Raw genomic sequence first — 19470 nt, 5'->3', positions numbered from 1 at the left:
ATTCCCAGTTCATTTCATTCATTTCATGCCTCAGAATGTGAATTTCTTGTTTGTAATTTCACAATTGTAACACATCAAATATACTGAAGTCAGAACCACAGGTGCTCTTCCCCGAACGTCCCAAATCTGCCTTTTGGAAAACCGTGCTAAGGCAGTCTGAGGGGATAGAGAAAAGAGAGGGGGAGACAAATTCATAGCCACATATTGTATCCAATCACCATTGAGTATTTCACTTTCAGCAGTTAGAGTGTTAAGAAAACCCTTGGTATATCAACCAGTCATCGGTGTAGCCATCGAAACCCTAAATGCTGCCATGATCAGGGTGTCAGCATAGGTTGCAGCAGGGATGATAAAGAGTTGGATTTAATCGCAGCAGTAAGTTGATTTATTAACAAACTTGAAACAAAATACTAGCTAAACACTGCAACAGAACAACCAACAATATAAAGACAAGAACGGACAAAGAACTGAACAAACAGGGTTTAAATACACAAGCTGACTAATCAACAAAATGAACAACAGGTGCAAATCCATGAGAATCCATAGAAACTAACCCAAACACAGGAAACAAAACTAAAACACGTGCAAAACCCACCCAAAACAAACACAAGACCAGATCACCCATGACACAGGGTAAAATGGGAAAGATTTAGTCACCAAGGTATCAAAGTGGTTGTTCTCTCAATATCTTCAGCCCTGTATCGGCCGTTCCAGACACTCTGATCCATATTTTCTCGTCTACTAGCTAGACCAGTTGCATGAAGCGGTTTTCAGTTACCCAGGGAGGTTTGAGATTAGTTTGAGCAAACTTTAACCAAATCGTTTAGTGGGTTTCATCGACATGGTACACTATTTGGCTATGGGCAAGCTCACACTACAGAACTATGAGACATGAATTGCCATGGTTCTCACACTACACAAGGATTTTTCTTTTTGTTTGTCGTCATCTTCTCTTAATAGCGCTCATACTACACAACACAATTCATATAAGGTGCACAAACTACACAATATTTGGCCAAGTGGCAACCCTGACCAACAATGGAAAAAAGTATTTAAAAGTGTATTATTGAACTGCGGTATTATTGGTTGAGAGAAAGGGACGGAGATGGTTAATATTATGCAAGTGGAAGTAAGCAAAAAGCCCAGAGTCAGCTGCCAGCAGCAGATCATTGGTTATTCTGACAAGAGCAGTCTCAGTGCTATGGTGGGGACGAAAACCAGATTGAAATTGTACATACAAATTATTATTAGAAAGATGTTCTTGAATTTGAATTGAAATACACTTTTCCACTACCTTATAGATAAATGGTAAATTTGAAATAGGAAGAAAATGATCAAAATTAAATGGATCGGACCCTGGTTTCTTAAGTATGGGAGTAATAACAGCAGATTTAAGAGATGGAGATACAGAACCAGAAACAAGTGAAGCGTGGACAATTTTGGTAATCAATGGTGACAGGGCTGGTAAACAAGAGATGTAGGTGTTCAGGTGTAAAGGAGATGAATATACAAATGAACAATTATAAGGTGTTATACCAGAACAGCAGATCAAGAATATGCCCCTTAGTATGAGTGGGCAGTGTGTTAAATTGCTGCATACCAAAGCAATCCAAACACGATAAAAATTAACTTGTAAATGCATTACTGACATTATCTATGTGAATGTTAAAATCACCCAGCATAATAACATTTAGAGACATGGAACATAGATAAATCAAGAGTTCTGAAAGTTCAGTTAAAAAGGCATTATTGCTTTAGGGAGGACGGTAAATAGTTGTGAGGATGGTAGGAATCGTCCCATTAATTTTTGAGGCAACTGACTCAAAAGATGAATATGTTGGCAAAGTTAACTGATATACTTTCAATTTCTCTTTATGAAGTATTGCTAGCCTCCCTCCCCGCCCCGTATCACAGGATTTACAAACATAACCATTTCCTGGGGGAACAGACTGGTTTAGATGAAAAAAGTAATCTGGTCTCATTTAAAGAAACTCAAACTTACGGTCAGACAGCAGATCATACACCAGAGGTCCTTTAGTGGAAAGTGATTGTTTATTAAGTAATCCAAAGGAGAGATAGTTTTTACCAGAATCGTTGCCAACCAATCTGGCCAGGTTGGCTAATACACTGTGATCCGTGTGAGCCTCCTCTGCGAGCAGGGTTTAGATGACCAAAAGGACCATATTTGACATGAGCCATCAATGTTATAACTCCGCCAAGACCCGCAATGTATATATTTCCGACGTGGTATGTACACAATATCCGAGGGAAGATGTACAGCTGACAGAAGATTAAAAAATGCAAACGGAGCTGAATAAGTTCCGCCACTAAATACTGGAGCATCATCCATACCACTGAATGGGTTACAGCAGAAAGGACGACCCAAATGTAGTTCATCCCCACCAGTAGCTCATTGATCTTCATAGTTGATCCCCGTGCCAGAGGTACCACAGTTTAAAACAGTTCATAAATGCATTCATAACTGCAGGAGGACTAAGAAGTACTAAAAAGTTTTAAAATTCCCTCCCTGAGCAGCGCCAGCTAATAGCACCAGCGTTCACCCGGAAGGACTAGGAAAGCCAATGTTTTTGATCGATGATGATAATTATCATGGGAAGTATTATTATTGATGCTTCCATATACATTAGTATGCATTTTAAAAACTCTAAATGTATTGTTTTGCTGGTACTTGTGTGTATTTAAATGTCTGAAACCTAAAATAAACATTATGCGGTTGAAAACACTGAATAGTTGACAAACGCTGAGCGCGTCTGTCTCTGGCTCTGCGTCAGCCAAAAAGCGAAAGTATATTTGAATTTAGAAGTTGATCACGTGATGCACTGACCCTTCTAATCACACCGGTGTGATCATACGTGAGAAAGGGTTCAACAGATTAAGTTCACATTTTGAGCTCTTTGTGAAACTATATAAATTATAAGGCCTACTTTTCGTAATGATCTCTTAATCTTCATCAGAGAAGTGAATTGTGTGATTGGCTGTTTGCCACACGTGTCAGACTTTCAGGTGCACGCATTTCAGAGTTAAATATCAAACTCTGGATTAAATCTGAGTTGATAGAGGACATTTATACCGCGCGTTGTGAGCCCGTTAAACATGATCTAAGCCAGGTTGGATTGATATGAATCTGTCAACAGAGTGTGTTCAACAAGCTCCATGTAACCGGCCTCTGATGTCATACTTTTTTCAGGTCAAGATATCTGAACTACCAAAGCTGCCAAAACACCAACAATAAAATTAAGCCTTACTTTAATATTCACCTACTCTAGATTACTCACCTCACACAGGGATCATTGTCTTTTTATAGCCATATTTCAATCAGAACAATTGTTTGACCCATTTACAATGACCCAATAACTATGTTAGTATATTTAAGATTTTGAGAAAATGAATGAATGTTTGCAGCTCTGGTCTATTTATAGACTGGCGGGCGTAAGTGTTTTGGGGCGTGTCCGGAAGGAGGGTGCCGGGTCGGGATGTGGTTGCGTGGCACAGCCAGTTTTGCATCTCGAAGCCAAAGACAAAAATAGGCACACAAATCCACACCCAAGAGGACTAACCTGAACAAACAGCTAGTTATTCGCTCTAGCACTCTCATCAGACAAGCCGATATGAAAAAGCAAATAAATAAATTCAGAGAGTATTTACCCACATTTCTTCAGGGGACACAAGCAGCTTGCTTAAGCAAAGGTTACACCATTCTTCTGCAGGAACATTCTGCCACTGAGGATATATTTGGAAAGTGCAATATTGAACTAATATGAAGTTTAGTTTGTTTCTATGTCTCATGAGTTTGAGTTATGCTTTACAAGTGTCATTTTGGTTCCTGAGAGGAGCCGGTCAGAAAACTGAGAGGCCAGATCAGGTCAAATCATATCAACATGATGAAGCATATCCTCAGGGTCAGACTTCACACACAATAATCTACTAAATCTACAGCTGATATATAAATGTTTAATCACTTATTCTCATTCAGAATTAAATAATAATGAAAAATATGATATTATTGTGGCAAGCAGGGTGAGGTCGAAAGCCATGTTCTTACGGCTCTCGGCCCCGTCATGCTTGCCACAATTAATATAATGATAAATTATATAATTATATATAAATAATAATAATTAAATAAACAGTTGCATTTTTTAATTAAACATTAACATGCCATTATTTAATTGTTATATCATTCATAATTATATACCTCCTTTCATATTAGCAGAAGTACAGTACCTTTTCAGTCATAGTTGATTTTCATTGACAGATAGAACCTTAAACATCTTGAAAATATGACACAGTGATACAGCGATAGCCTCTGTGTCAGTTTTTCAAGGGATGAGGGACAGATGTCAGCACTCACATATTAGGTCTGTCAGGTGTGTTACAAATGTGTGTGACCCTAGACTTTAATTCTAGGTAATTACCGTGTTTACTGCAAATCCTCCTGACCTGGACTAACATTGATGCTCAACTGACCCACACACACTCCCACACACGGGCTGCAGTGTGCCCTGTTATCCAGAGGAGATGACAGCGGCTATAATTACATTAGAGCAGTAAGTACATCTAATCGCCTCCATAGTACTCAAGCTGCCTGGAGGATGCAGCGGCCAGGCTGGGTATGTGTGAGCCTCACTCTCACAGTTATGTTCTCCCTAACTGCCTGTCACAAACCATTAAGGCTGACTGACCACATACTTGACTGCAGGACCATATGTACAGGTAAACTCACATAAATACAGACACCCACACAGATGGTTAAAACCTCCCAGAAAAGTCATTAACCATTTCATACCGATACTGAGTATATATCTCAAAATTCAGAGTATTTAAAGGTTTAATCATCATTTACTTACCCTCATGATGTTCCACTGTATGATTTTCTTTCTTTTAAAAGAAAAAGGACAAAAGCATAAAAGTACTAAAAAGTATCATGAATCTATATGACATTTAATACAATCAAACACAATACAATAGCTTTATATGAGAAAACAACAGAAATGTAAGGGCTGATGGACGTCAATGATGCCATATTGAAGTTCAAACATACTGGCAGTTCATCTCACCATCTGCCACTGGTCTGTCAAACAGAAAGTTTCACCCCAAACTCATTCCACTTTCGAGTTGATGTGTCAAGCTATTTATACATAGCCACAGTGTTTATAATCTTGAGGATATCATCCTACAAATGGGTTAGTTATAGGGGGCTTTAACACTAGGCACATTTGCTGCAGTCTAGTCTGAACATGATTGTTTCCAGCGCCCCTCACAGCACTGGCCTGGTTTGTCTCAACTTGATTCTATCGAACCATGACAATACTATATTACTGCAATACCGAAGGCTGCAGTTTCAGGACCGCAGTTCTGGGACCCTAGTTTATATATATAATAGTAATAGTGCCACTTTGCCAAATGTACTCCAACAAAGGAGACCTGAATTAAACCTAAAACAGATGCAAAGACTAGACCGATGGAAATGATAACTTTTTTTATCTTTCCACCTTATTTTTACCATAAGAGCAGACGCTGCTATTTTAAGGCTTTCGATTTCAGGCATCTCCAGTTATTTTATCTGTGCAAAAATGCATGCGCAGGTTACTTTACTTCCTAAGCGTCTGAGTTGCTTTCAAATTCACGCGAATCGGACCACAGTTCCAGTGCAACCGAACTCAGACCACCTCCTACAGGTATGCTGCATCCCAATCTGCCTACTTAGGGGAGAGCGGGGCACAACCTAACGCGGGGCTAGTTGTAACACACATGGTTTAAAACTTTCCACACATGCCAGGATAACGAAACTTAGTGTATTTACTAGTTGCCATGTCAACATTATTTAGAGAAAAAATTGCGCCAAAATTAAAAAAATATTTGGAAGATATCACTGAACATTTATTTAACCATAGCAAAAGTAAATTTTTCATCTCAGTTTTTTTTTTTTTTTTAAAGTTAAACAAATCTGATATTATTTTAATCTTATATCTGTTATTTAACAGTTTATATAGTTCTTTAATGCGGATCTATCCAGCAGAAGACACAAGCCAGGTTTAAATCCTAGTTGCGTAGGTGGGGTGCGTTGTAACACTGCGTTACAATGAGCCCCTATTAAAACAACGCTATTATATTCTATACTTTTATGAATTCTTTTGAGAAACCATGAGAAAAATGTGAATAATGACTGAAAGTCAGTGTTGAGAAATGATTAATTATTATTATGTTTTGAACTATGCTGTATAGCTGTGTTTTGAGGTGTGTTCGTAGTCAAACTCAAAAATGTGTATATTTTTAATGATTAAAAAATGGCATTATTTTATTTTAAAAAGTTAATAATTGTATTTTATTGACATAATATTTTAGTTTGTCTTGTTTTGTTTTTTTTGGCTTATTATTTGATTATTTCAGATAACATTTTAAGCTGTCATTTGGTCATGTTACAATATGCCCCTCACATGTTATAATGTACCCCACCTATGGGGCATGTTGTCACATATCACTTACATTCTTTCGGGGTAAATCAAGAAAAAAGTATACACTGTATCAATGAAACAAAACCACATAATTGTACTAGACGTGTGAAATTAATCTGGGAAAAAATAAATACTCTGAACCCCAAGTGGATTTACACAAACTGAGAAAGTAAAAAAGCGTTAGGTTGGACCCCACTCTCCCCTATACTATGCCCTAAAAGTATGCACTGTTTTTGTGAAGAAAAATACATAGTTTTGAGTGTGTAGCAGAATAGTAGGCAAACCTTGGGACATACTACTTCGTCATGATTGCGTTTTTAACGGACTGCTCTGTCACTTAGTTTTGTGCATCCTGTCACTGTTTAAACTGCCCTGTCAATCATCTTGTCACCGTTAAAGTCCTCCACATTCAATTTAATTGAATTTCCTACCATATCGGAGAGAAATGTAGTAGAGCGTTGATCTGCCAATCGTGGGTCTTTCATGCGGAGAACTCTCCTCATGTGTTTGCATGATGCATTTAAAGGTTAATGACCAAACTTATTTTTATAAAAGTTCACAATGCTGTTGCAGATGAAATATAATATGGATAACATTGAATACATCTCTTTTTGTCAGGTTAGATACTGCTTATTAATCTCTCAAACCCCTTGATCTAAACCTCTCCACTAAACTGTTTTGAAACTAAACAGCCAGTGTGAAAGCATAGAAAAGCACCAACAGTTGTCTCTGCACATTCAACCACAATAGAAGAAAGTGTTTTAAAAAAGTGTTTGCAAAAAATTACACTTCAGCTTTAAATAAACTATTCTGACTCATGGCTTGTCATTGTCCTGTTGGTTTCTGCTGGTAAACGGACACTGACCTAATCCGTTTACATGAAAAATTATATTTCCTCAAACTGAGTTTACCCTGGACTAATCTAACCTTCTGCAAAAAAAGGGAAAATGCTGGCACTGAGAATACAAATAAGACATTTTTTGAAGACTTAAAGGGTATTAATGAAACATTTGTGAAGATTTTCTTATGAAGAAACTTCTGTGCAGGTACTGCATTGCCAAAATTAACAGATGACTAACGTAATCTGTTAGAAGACCTTTTAGAAATACAAGAAACTATTTATTCCCTTCTCATCATGATTCCCCAGGGCCATATGACTGCACAGCTAAGCATTTAATATCACTGCAGACCGAACATTCGACATTTTGAATATGTGATTTTTTTTTTGAGGTCTTAACCCTAACCCTTAATATTGTTGAAAGTACAGATCAATTAGTCTTATGCATCAAGACAAAATGCAAAAATTATGTGAAAGCAAAATGATACTATGGGTCTTTACAAATCATGTTACCAAAGCTTGAAAATGTTTGAATTTGTCTATGTTCTTTGGATTGCTAGGACAGTTGGCTTCATGCGTTGTATCTAATGCAATACAATGAAAGGTACAATTTTATGTGTGACTTAAGGTATGTTTACACTGCATGACTGATTTCCAAGGTCTGCAACAAAACCCCCGGATTGGGCCAAATCGGTACTCATTGTGGTCGCTGATGTTCGCTAAGTATGAGCAGGTCAGCAACGTGATCTGAGCCAGTCTTGAGCAGTCACAGACACTGCGTAATTTTCAAACCTTTTGGATTATATCGCTACGTAAACTTGTAGTGTGTACAATGCAACAAGGTGGAACTAATCCAACCAATCACAGCGCAGATGGTATAAACAGAAAAATCTTGTAAACTCTTGCGTGAATTTTTCATCATTTTATTTAAAAAAAAAAAACACATTTGGGACTTAGTTTGTTACAATGTTGCATTTTCTTCTTGGTTCGGTTTGCTTTCACAAGTCCACCTTTCAAAGCATACCAAAATGTGTTCATGCAAGTCACATGCAAGTACAGCTGTCCTTTTATTGATCAGAGATTCCTCTGCGTCATCCATCAAGATGATTGATAAGTTTGCTCCATGAGCTTATTGTGGCTGTATTTGTAACTGTCGAGACACACACAAACACTATATGAATGCAGGGGCGTAAATTTCATCTAAAAGTTGGGGGGGGACGATAAACATGAAATTTCTCAAGAGCAATTTTTGAAGGGGACACAAATAACACAGCCAAAATCGTACTTGTAAGGATATGTGTACCAAAAAAAAAAAAAAAAAAAAAAAACCTTTTGTGCTTATTTGGTGTTTTGGTGCACTGAAAAATTATATTATGTCCGTTTTTCTTTTCTCTGTCATATTATCTGACCAACAACACAGCGATATTTGATTAAATATGAGTAAGGTTCACCACACAGTCATATTATAATTATTAAATTATTTTGCACCCTCCACATAGTATTTTATACTATATTCAGATCTTTAGATATTCAAGTGCAGCAAGCCCTCTGATCTGCCACTTATTATCATAGGCCTAGTGAGCAAAACCCAACACAGATCTGGCGGAGCGGCCGTCTGCATATACTTTAGGTTTAGAATTAGCGCCAATTCGAGGGCGGGTTGCTTGAATTATGGGTTCATTAGTCCATTATTCTTAATGAAAAACACAGCAAGAAAACAGTAGCAATGACACATTCCCTTAAATAGGCACTTTTACATTTCGTTTTGAAACCAAATCTTCCGCGATCATCTTGTCTGTCAGCTGTGATCTAGCCTTGTTCTCTCCCCAAACTTGTGTGGTAGATTTTTTACGTTCTATGGTTAACGTTACTTTGGGTGCGCGGTGGACCAAACCACTGTGGGGCAAGAGGGGAGGGGGGGACTCAAAATGTTTCTAAACTTAAACGCATTTTTTGTCCCGTTTGCTTTTGTATTGTTTTACTACTTACACATTTATTTTAAGTATATATTATTATATTATTTACAATACTCAGCATGGTTTTTAGGGGGGGACAACCCTCAGATTGGGGGGGTCCTGTCCCCCCCGTCCCCCCCGTGATTTACGCCCCTGTATGAATGTAGCCGTCATTCCCCCTGTTAAATTCTATACTAAATTCATATTAATACTGCAGAAAATTCAAAAACGTTCTTTCTGGATCTCCCAGCGCTGTCTAGAGGTTAACTTTGTCAAGACAAACGCAAATATACAAATGTTATAATACATCTACAGCAGGAATCAAGGCTTCATCGGGACAGCATTCTTGCACAGAGAAGCGCAATTACACAACATTTTAAAATAAACAGGTGCTCTTTTGGTTTTCAACTGTGATACTAATGTGCTCACTCACAGAATCAGACTATTGCTTTTTATATAGCACATCATTGGTCCGTTGGGTCAGATTGCTTTCACACCTCAAGCGAGCCGCCCCAGATTTATTTTGCAATTGGGCCATAATTAATTCTTTCCATTTTAAAAACATTTTATTGTAGCTTCCTGCATACTTTTTTATCAACACTTGAATGTGGGTAAGTTTCATAAAAAAAGCAACATTTTAAACAAAAGGCTAAGAAAATCACATTTTAGTCAAAGACTTTGTCCGGATTGAATTCAGAATGATGATCAAAACATAGACGGGAGTATATCGAGTCCATCAGCACCACCAAAGCTTGACAGTCGTTGCCTCTTCATGGGTTTCATTCAACATTTCATTCAGTAACATTAGGCTGTTTTGAACTTCTGTATGCTGTTTAATGTTTGATGAACACGTTATTTTACATTTGCATTAGCAATCTTCTATCATTTGTTTTTGCTTCTTCTTCACCTGTGTTTTGATCCGGAGATTATGTACTAGAAGAACCGTAATAGCGCCATACCGTATAACAGTGAAAGCATGAATAGCCAGAAAATTCAGTCAGTGGCAGGGAAATAGTAAGAGATTTGAAGTAAATTCCAATGTACACTACCAGTGGATTAGCCAACGCAAAAATTCAGATACTAATTAGGATCAATATTTTCAAGCAATGTAAGTTTATAAGACTATGTAAAACTATGTAAGACTATTTTTTTATGTACAACATTTTTTTTGAATAGGCTACTCAATCAAAAGAGTAAACACAACTAAAAGGCAAGTATACTTAGAATACTTAATTATACTTTTAAGTACATCTTGATCAAAAGTTTGAGTTCAAGTATAAGCCAAATATACAACACTTTTCTGTACTAGTAAAGTATACTTAAATGCAATTTTTATATTTCTTAGAACTACATAAGTAGACTGAAAGTATACTTTCTTATTTTTAGTTTAAAAGAAGTATATTAATAGCACACTTGAATAAACTTCTTTTTCATAAGGGCCAGGTTACGAAATAAACGCTCAGGTGTGAAAAACCCTTACAGTCCTGTAGTGTACTGCCCTTAATTGTCCAAATGTATTCAAGTACGTTGAAGCCATATAGCCCCATTACGGATAATATGATGACTTGTGTGCTGGACGCACACATCTGGCATTGTATTTGTGATGAGAGCGGATGTGTAAAGTTGATATTCATCATGTGGCTTCAATTTGGACCTCAGATTCATTGACCTTCAGCAGTGCAATGGTGCTTCTCATCAGATTCACAAAGGAATCTAAACTGATCAATAGAGCACACTGAGCAGCCTTTTAATCTTCTGTGAAATCCATGTTTAATGAATCTCTGATTTTGATGGATTGCTATGATAGAGACGGAGATTAAATTACCTGATTCTGGATTACCATCTAACGGAACAGAACCAATGAAATATTCAATAAACAAACAGAGGAAATCACACAAATTTTCTCCAACAAGATTTGCATTGATCAAGAGGGCTTGTGGTGGCTCTCTGTCTCTCTGCGACAGCGGATCTTATGATAAACAATGCTTCATACGCTGCTGGCTTTCTTCTTTTTGACATGATACAAAGCCCAAATATGGAGGTTAATATAAACATCAATTATTAATATCTCTATAAAATCCTCCTGGAGGAGCAAAAAGAGAGAGATGAGATTGATCAAGACTCTAATATCAACAAGGACTGCAGCACAGTGAGGAATCTCTTTTTTTCTTCTTTCTTTCTTTTTCGGAGCCTGTAATATGCTTTTATTAAACAGAAAGGCCCTTCTCCTCTGGGCTGTCTCTGTTCCTGGAGGCTAACTTATCCAATTCAGTCTTTCTAAAGCACCTTCAACAGGTCAATATTAAAGTCTTTTTCAAAGTTACACTCTAACACTGAAGAAAACCATTTAGATTGGCTAAATCAAAACTGTCAAAAAAGGTCCCCTTCATAGGTTCACTTGACGCTGTGGCAGTAGCTGGTGCAATGGGAACATCATCCAAGTGTGACACCATCCAGGTGAACACCTTCTCTGATGCACTATATCAACAGTGCCTTAAAAAGGACGTGCCTGCAACACCGATAAGTGTGTTAAGTGCTTGGGCTTTCTGCATGCACAAGTGGTGTTTAAAGGGTTATCGATCTGCTCACACTGTGATAATTTCAAGATTAGAGTTCTTCACTCAAGCATCTCCTACTTTTCGCAAAAAGGAGGACAATCTCACACTTCTGTAGTTCTGCAGTTGCTGAGGTGCCGCATGAGCAAGGGTTCTGGGCATCTGATGTTAAAGTGGTCATGACATGAGAATGTCATACATGACTTTTGGTATTTAAAGGGATAGTTCACCCAAAAATTAAAATTAGCCCATAATTTACTCACTCCCCAAGTCATCCTAGGTGTATAAGACATTCTTCTTTCAGACGAATAAAATCAGAGTTATATTACAAAAGTCCAGGCTAATCCAAGCATTAGAATTTGATTCATAGTTGCTCTGTTTTTGAAGTCCATAAAAAGTGCATCTGTCCGTCAAATAACGTGCTCCACGCGGCTCCGGGGTGTTAATAAAGGCCTTCTGAAGCAAATCGACGTGTTTGTGTAAGAAAAATATTCATATTTATAACTTTATCAAGTAAACTTTCGACCGACCGCATTCCATGGAAAAATGTTGAAAGTGAAACTCAAGATGCGTACGTGACGTCATGACGAGCGTACCTGGTCGCGTTAGTCTTTCGATCGGCAGGTTAACTTTCAGCAATTTTTCCATAAATTGAACAGGGAAGGCGGTCGGTCGAAAGTTTACTTGATAAAGTTTTAAATATGGATATTTTTCTTACACAAACACATCGATTCGCTTCAGAAGGCCTTTATTAACACCCCAGAGCCGCGTGGAGCATGTTATTTGATGGGCAGATGCACTTTTTATGGACTTCAAAAACAGAGCAACTATGAATCCAATTCTAATGCTTGGATTAGCCTGAACTTTTGTAATATAACTCAGATTTTATTCGTCTGAAAGAAGAATGTCACATACACCTAGGATGACTTGATGGTGAGTAAATTATGGGCTAATTTTCATTTTGGGGTGAACTATCCCTTTAAGACGTATTTGTATCATTAATACATCCTGCAAGTTCCATAACTTAAAACGTCCTCTTCATCAATAAAAAAGTATTTATATAATCAAGCTGTAAAAAGGCTTTGTTTGGATGCGAGGTGGCATGTGGCGTCACAGGGTTACAATCATTTGCATACGACTGCCTCTGGAGCAAGACAACAATGGCAACTTTTACATCATCACATTATTATCCCCGCTCACTGGTGTTCAGTAAATGCGCAGCGAGTAAATCTACAGTAGTTGTTTACAAAAAGATTGCGATGCCATGCAGACACAGCATGCTTGGCTGTGGAAAAAAATAAGGCAACGGCTATTTGCACTAAGTGTTAATAGCGACTAGATTCTATTTACACTTAGTGAAAATAACATATTTTCTTAGTGATAGATGATATTTACACTAAGTGCAAATAGCTGTAGATGCTATTTACTAAGTGAAATAGCATACTAAGTGTAAATAGTAATTACAGGCAATGTATTCTTTATTTTGACAGATACATACTATTTGCACCTCAGTATTGTTGTACATTAACAGGATGCAATTATAACATAGAGTGTAAATGATTATATTTATTAAAATTATTAAATAAATGCAGCCTTTATGGGACAATAAAGGCCCTCCCTACACCTACCCCTAACCCTACCCAATAAATGCTTTTATTATTATTAAACATTTCGTTAGGCACTTTATTTCCACATTAATCCACATTTATTTCCACGTAAATGCCTTTCCGATATGATTTGTGATGATAAAAGGGATAAGAGCGAGCTCTGCAAAAGGTGGATTCAAACCCGGGTCGATCGCGCCAAAACCAAGATCCTAAAGCCGTACAATACTGATTGCACCACTGAAGACATTGAAATTTGAGCATTTTTGTTATGTTGTTTGGCCCAACCAGGTATTGTTAGGCGGAGCTAGTGTGAATAGCACTGGCCAACAAGGCACGCTATTTGCACTTGGTGTGAATAGACACAAAAAATGATCTTGGCATACATTTCTGAAGGATCCTGATGTCAGAGAAAAAGGGATTCAGTTTATTTTTAACGAACATGCTACTAACGTCAGTGCTGACTTGTGTGTCTGTACCATACATTTTACCAGCCACTTTTTTGAGAGTCGCAATTCGATACTGGCTTTGCCCAAAAACTTTTGCACAAATATCAGCCTGTGCCTACTTTTCTGGAACCAGCAAGGTAAGCAATGTATTTCGTTTGTAAACCGGTAATGACAGTTAAATTCATAATGAACAATCCTAGTATTTTTATTCAAAAGAAATCTATCTTTATAATGGCAGAATCTGTGGAGTTTATCTGGACACTTGCCATGCAATGTCATCCAATCACAGCAGTGGGCGTTTACTCTGAAGTCTCACAGCAGACACGCCCCCCTTAAAACAGAGCCTTCAAACCAGAAGGCCAAATTCAGAGTGGGAAATTTGTTTTTGTGGTGTCATTTATTTCATTTATTGTCATTTGTGGTGTCATTTATTTCTAAATTATGACAATTTGTTGATGTAAAAACCATATTAACATTATAACTGCACCTCAGGAAACATTATAAAATCATTTTAAAAATCCAGTTCATGACCACTTTAAGCTTGAGGCTATGAAGAGTGAGCCGATGTATTCCCCCGTTACTCTCTGTCCGGCAGTGTGTTTTTCCAGTGAAATTTACACATGACGAGTTATGCCCGATTAAGGTAGCTTGCAATGCAATTTCTTTCAAGCATGATGGTGATGTTCCCTAGACTGCCGGAGTTTCAGACTCTGAGGAGTTCAGTTTAGGGCAGGAGGACGGCTCTTCCCACATGCAATAAGGAAGCACGTCCCTCTCTGATTTCTACAGAAATGTTGGATATGGTTTCATGTACAATGGACTGTTAAAGCTGGACTGGCAGGAGTCCAGCAACTGATTTGGCACTGATTTTCTTCCACCAAACATGTGATTGGCTGCTCTATGGCTTGGTCGTTGGCAACGGAGAGACAACTGTGGTTAAACCTCACAGATATTAGGTAAATAGATAGACTTAAGGTGTATGTGGCGGCGATAGTCTTAGAAGGTTTCACAGGGCCTTCTTTCGAACTGCTTGAGTCAGCTTTGGATAGAATTCGGATGTTTAAGATGTCTTGTTGTTGGGCTTGACATCCCTTGAAAGGATTTACAGGGATTGTTGGTGACATTCGATATGGATTTTGTTCCAATTCTGGTGATGGTTTTCTAGAGTTCAACACTAGGTTACCTACTTAAGGTTGCTTCTACTTCATTTCTCTCTTAGGTTGTGATGTTACAGTTGTTTTATTCTCTGCTCTTTGAGTCGCAAGAGGTTGAGAGACTGCATATGGTGTTAGAGGTTTTGACCACACAAACCAGTGGTATGAATCTGATCAGCTGTTTGCTTGTTTTGGTGGGCACAACAGCTGCTGCTAAGAAACAAAAGATGGTGTTATCTATTATTGTGTATTTGGAGGACATTTATGTGGCAGCAGTTTGGGCTTCTCTGCACTCTTTTGTCAGATTTTATTATCTGAATGTGATTTTTTTTTTTTTTTAACTGATGTCTTCTATCAGTCTATGCTATATGTTCACGTCTTGAAAAACTTGCATCCAAGCCAAAACTAGCATGGTGCTTATGTGGGAAACAGGTTTGAATCCAGTCAGCGTGAATGATTGCAGGTGTGTTTTTTAAACACTTAAAGGGACAGTTCACCCAAAGATTTACTCACCGTCATGTTGCTCCAAACCTGTATGGGTTAGGGTTAGGGTTCATCAACTGTTTGGTTACCGATATTCTTCAAAATATCTTATTTTGTGTTCAGCAGAAGAAAGAAATGCATACAGGTTTGGAACAAATAATCCTGAAGACCTCGATTAGCTTGTTCAGGTGTGTTTGATTAGGGTTGGAGTTAAACTCAGCAGGACAGTGGCCGCCTCCTGGACCGAAGTTGCCCATTCCTGATGTAAGCTATCATTACACCAAAGTTTCATATCTAAAGGGATAGTTCACCCAAAAGTCAGTATTTTGATATTGAATATCTCTGTTACACTTTCAGTTGACAGGTCTTACGTGAATGAACTAGGGCATTCAGAAGAGGACTGTCATTGTGATTGACAAGTGGAACACAACAGAGATTTTATCCTCAGAGAAGAGAGTACAGGCATACTTTTTTGACGATTTTAGGTGTAATGTTTCATGTGTTTTTAATGATTTTGATTTATGACAAAGGCATACATGTGTGTTTTTAGGCAAATTGCAAAGTGTATTTAGTGGCAACTTCCTGTCAAATCCTAATAAAATGTAGTCTTAAGGCTTGTTCACATCATCACACATATTTGTAATGAAAATTCAGTCCAGTGTTTGCATTCAATTTGTCTATTCAGACCAGTGTGAGAAAATTACAGACAGGGTTGAGTGAAAATGCAAATTCACTCTATGACAGTAGTTGGTGCTTATAGAAAAGCAGAAATACATGGGTTACTCTCTTAAACTAAGCAGCACTACGCAACTTTCCATTTCTGACAAAGATAACAAAGGAAGCCTTGTACACATCTCACATTTCAAGCAGCCATTCAGATTTTTATATTCACTGTGATGTTTATCAAATACCACCAAAGATCACGTTTATCACACCAAACATTTGTCTCCGTGCGAATAGGTCTTTATATGCATAAGTATGTTAACATGGACAGTTTACATTGACTTTAATCATCTTCATCATCATTGTTATTCCGTAGGCATGCCCAAATAAACAAAAACACAGCTGGTCATTTTCCTCCTTCCTCCTATGAACTGATTTTACACTGATTAGCCTGTTAGCTGCTAATCTTCCTTACAGATTAGTGATCAGATTCAGCTAATGAGAGCAACGCTATCTGCTATCAGCATGCACATGAGCACAAGACCATCAGCAACACACGCATAAAAGGATGACATACCCATATTCAACCTCACCAGAACTTAAGACCAGAGGTCTTCAACCCTGGAGCCACTGTCCTGTAGAGTTTAGCTCCAACCCTAATCAAACACAACTGAACCAGCTAATTAAGCTCTTTGGGATTGCTTGAAAATCACAGGCAGGCATGCTGAAGCAGTTTGGAAATAATCTTTGAAGTGGGTCTTCAGGAACAGGGTTGAAGACCTCTGCTTAAGATGATATTCCTGCACCTGATATCAATCGTAAATTCACAATTGTAAAGCATTTTTTTGGACTGTACATGTGAACACTGTACATATACACACATCTAATGAAGTTAAGATGCCTAAAAGCAAGTGTATGAATGAGTCATTATTGTCTATTTCTGGAAATCCAGAGTGGAGATCAAAGCCAGCTAGCAGGGTGGATCCGGGCTGCATTAATCCACATGTATAATGCATGTCACAGTGTCTGGATGTGCTGGTAGCATATGGCCATAATGAGACGGTGGATCCCCAGAACAGCGGGAGACATTAACGACAAATTCCTCTCAGGAACAATGAAAGCACAGCTCACAGCAATACCAACTACAGATGTGCAAAGCTCTCCCACAAGCGTCCTAATCGAGAGCCGAGCTTACAAATGCAAAACATCCATCACTGAAAGAATCATACAAGACCAAACCAAAGACACCAGAAAATAGAGCTCAAAAGTTACTTCACACCTTTTCAGTGACCGTGGTTCTGACTGATTTGTTTTCTCCATTGGGTTTTCGAATAATTCTTCAATATAGAGCAATGAGATTAATCACAACTATATGAAGTTTGATACTAAGAAAAAATATTTTAAAATATAAAAAGACAAATGTACAAGATTGTGTACTTAAAGGAATTGTACAACCAAAAATTGAAATTCTGTGATTTTCTCACTACAAATGCAAAAACCCATCATTAAATGTTTAATTGAAGTGAATAACACTGATTATCTCTTCATCACGCCACCTGTTATTGGGTGGGGTATATTAGGCACCAAGTGAGCATTTTTTCCTCATTTTGTGATTTCAGCGAGTTTGACAAGGGCCAAATTGTGATAGCTAGACGACTGGGTCAGAGCATCTCCCAAACTGCAGCTCTTATGGGGTGTTCTCGGTCTGCAGTGGTCAGTGTCTATCATGTCATGGGTGGCCAAGGCTCATTGATGCACATGCTAGTTCTTATAGAAAGGTGTCAGAATACACAGTGCATCGCAGTTTGTTGCGTATGGGCCTGAATAGCCGCAGACCAGTCAGGGTGCCCATGTTGAGCCCTGTCCACCTCCGAAAACGCCAACAGTGGGCATGTGAGCATCAGATCTGGACAACGGAACAATGGAAGAAGGTGGCCTAATCTGATGGATCACGTTTTCTTTTACATCACGTGGATGGTCGGGTGCTTGTGCATCGCTTACCTGTGGGACACATGGCACCAGGATGCACTATGTGAAGAAGTCAAGCCGGCAGAGGCAGTGTAATGTTTTGGGCAATGTTCTGTTGGAAACCTTTGGTCCTGCCATCCATGTGGCTGTAACTTTGACACATACCACCTACCTAAGCATTGTTGCAGACCATGTAACCCTTTAATGGAAACGGTATTCCCTGGTGGCCGTGGCCTCTTTCAGCAGGATAATGCGCCCTGCCACAGGGAAAAACTGGTTCAGGAATGGTTTGAGGTGCACGAGTTTGAGGTGTTGACTTGGCCTCCAAATTCCCCAGATCTCAATCCAATCGAGCATCTGTGAGATGTGCTGAACAAACAAGTCCGATCCATGGAGGCACCACCTCGCAACTTACAGGACTTAAAGGATTTGCTGCTAACATCTTGGTGCCAGATACCACAGCACACCTTCAGGGGTCTAGCTGAGTCCATGCCTCAACAGGTCAGGGCTGTTTTGGCAGCAAAAAGGGACCAACATAATATTAGGAAGGTAGTCATAATGTTTTGCCTGATCAGTGTATATATATATATATATATATATATATATATATATATATATATATATATATATATATATACACAGTTGACTCACCTACATTCCTCGACAGTTTTCAGCATGCCTTCACCACCCCAACTCCTCATGCTTGGCTTGTTCCCACCACAACCAGGAATACAGGGGGAGTACTCTGGGCTCGGGCCAAATACAGAGCTCGGAGCCCTCTCCTCGGACAGCATGCCAAATACGCATATAATTTTTTTTATCTGACGTATTTGTAAGTGTGAACTTGTGAAATAAACCATATAAGACACAACCACAACTAACCTACTGGTTAACACACATGCTAGAATCTCTTGTGCTCTATGGTATGACAAACCCAAATCTGGCTAGTCATTTGATGAAGAAGAATGGAAAAAAAGGGGGGGGGGGGGGGAACAGAACATAGAATACATGCTATGTTACATGTTACAGAGCACTTTCCTCAGTTCACCTCATCTCCTGAAGCATCATTTTTTAGGTTCTGCGTCAATCTCCACGTCAGATTTTGATGTATTTTTGTGTCAGCTTCTACTAAGTAACCCTGTATCTTTTTTGTTGGCTAATGTTTTCTGACTGCAGTGCTTTGCATCTGGCTTCTAAAACACTCTGAAGCATTTAGTATGTTTGCATATTTCATCATTCAAATCAAAGGAACATCCAAATGCAGACTGTCCCCAACTAGCATGACTTCCTTTCTTAGCCTATACTGAGAATCAAGAGTTGTACCATGA

At 38.4% G+C, this 19470-nt stretch overlaps 1 protein-coding gene across 2 annotated transcripts in view; it reads left to right on the top strand.

Moving 5' to 3' along the window:
- The window catches only part of LOC307131630 (semaphorin-6D-like), a 159499-nt gene that overhangs the window by 16400 nt on the left and 123629 nt on the right, over window positions 1-19470 (top strand). The window lies entirely within an intron of this gene.

Source organism: Gobio gobio (assembly GCF_949357685.1).
Source record: "Gobio gobio genome assembly, chromosome: 9".
NCBI lineage: Eukaryota > Metazoa > Chordata > Actinopteri > Cypriniformes > Gobionidae > Gobio > Gobio gobio.
Note: the sequence above shows the minus strand (reverse complement) of the source record. Positions and strands in the feature narration are given on the sequence as shown.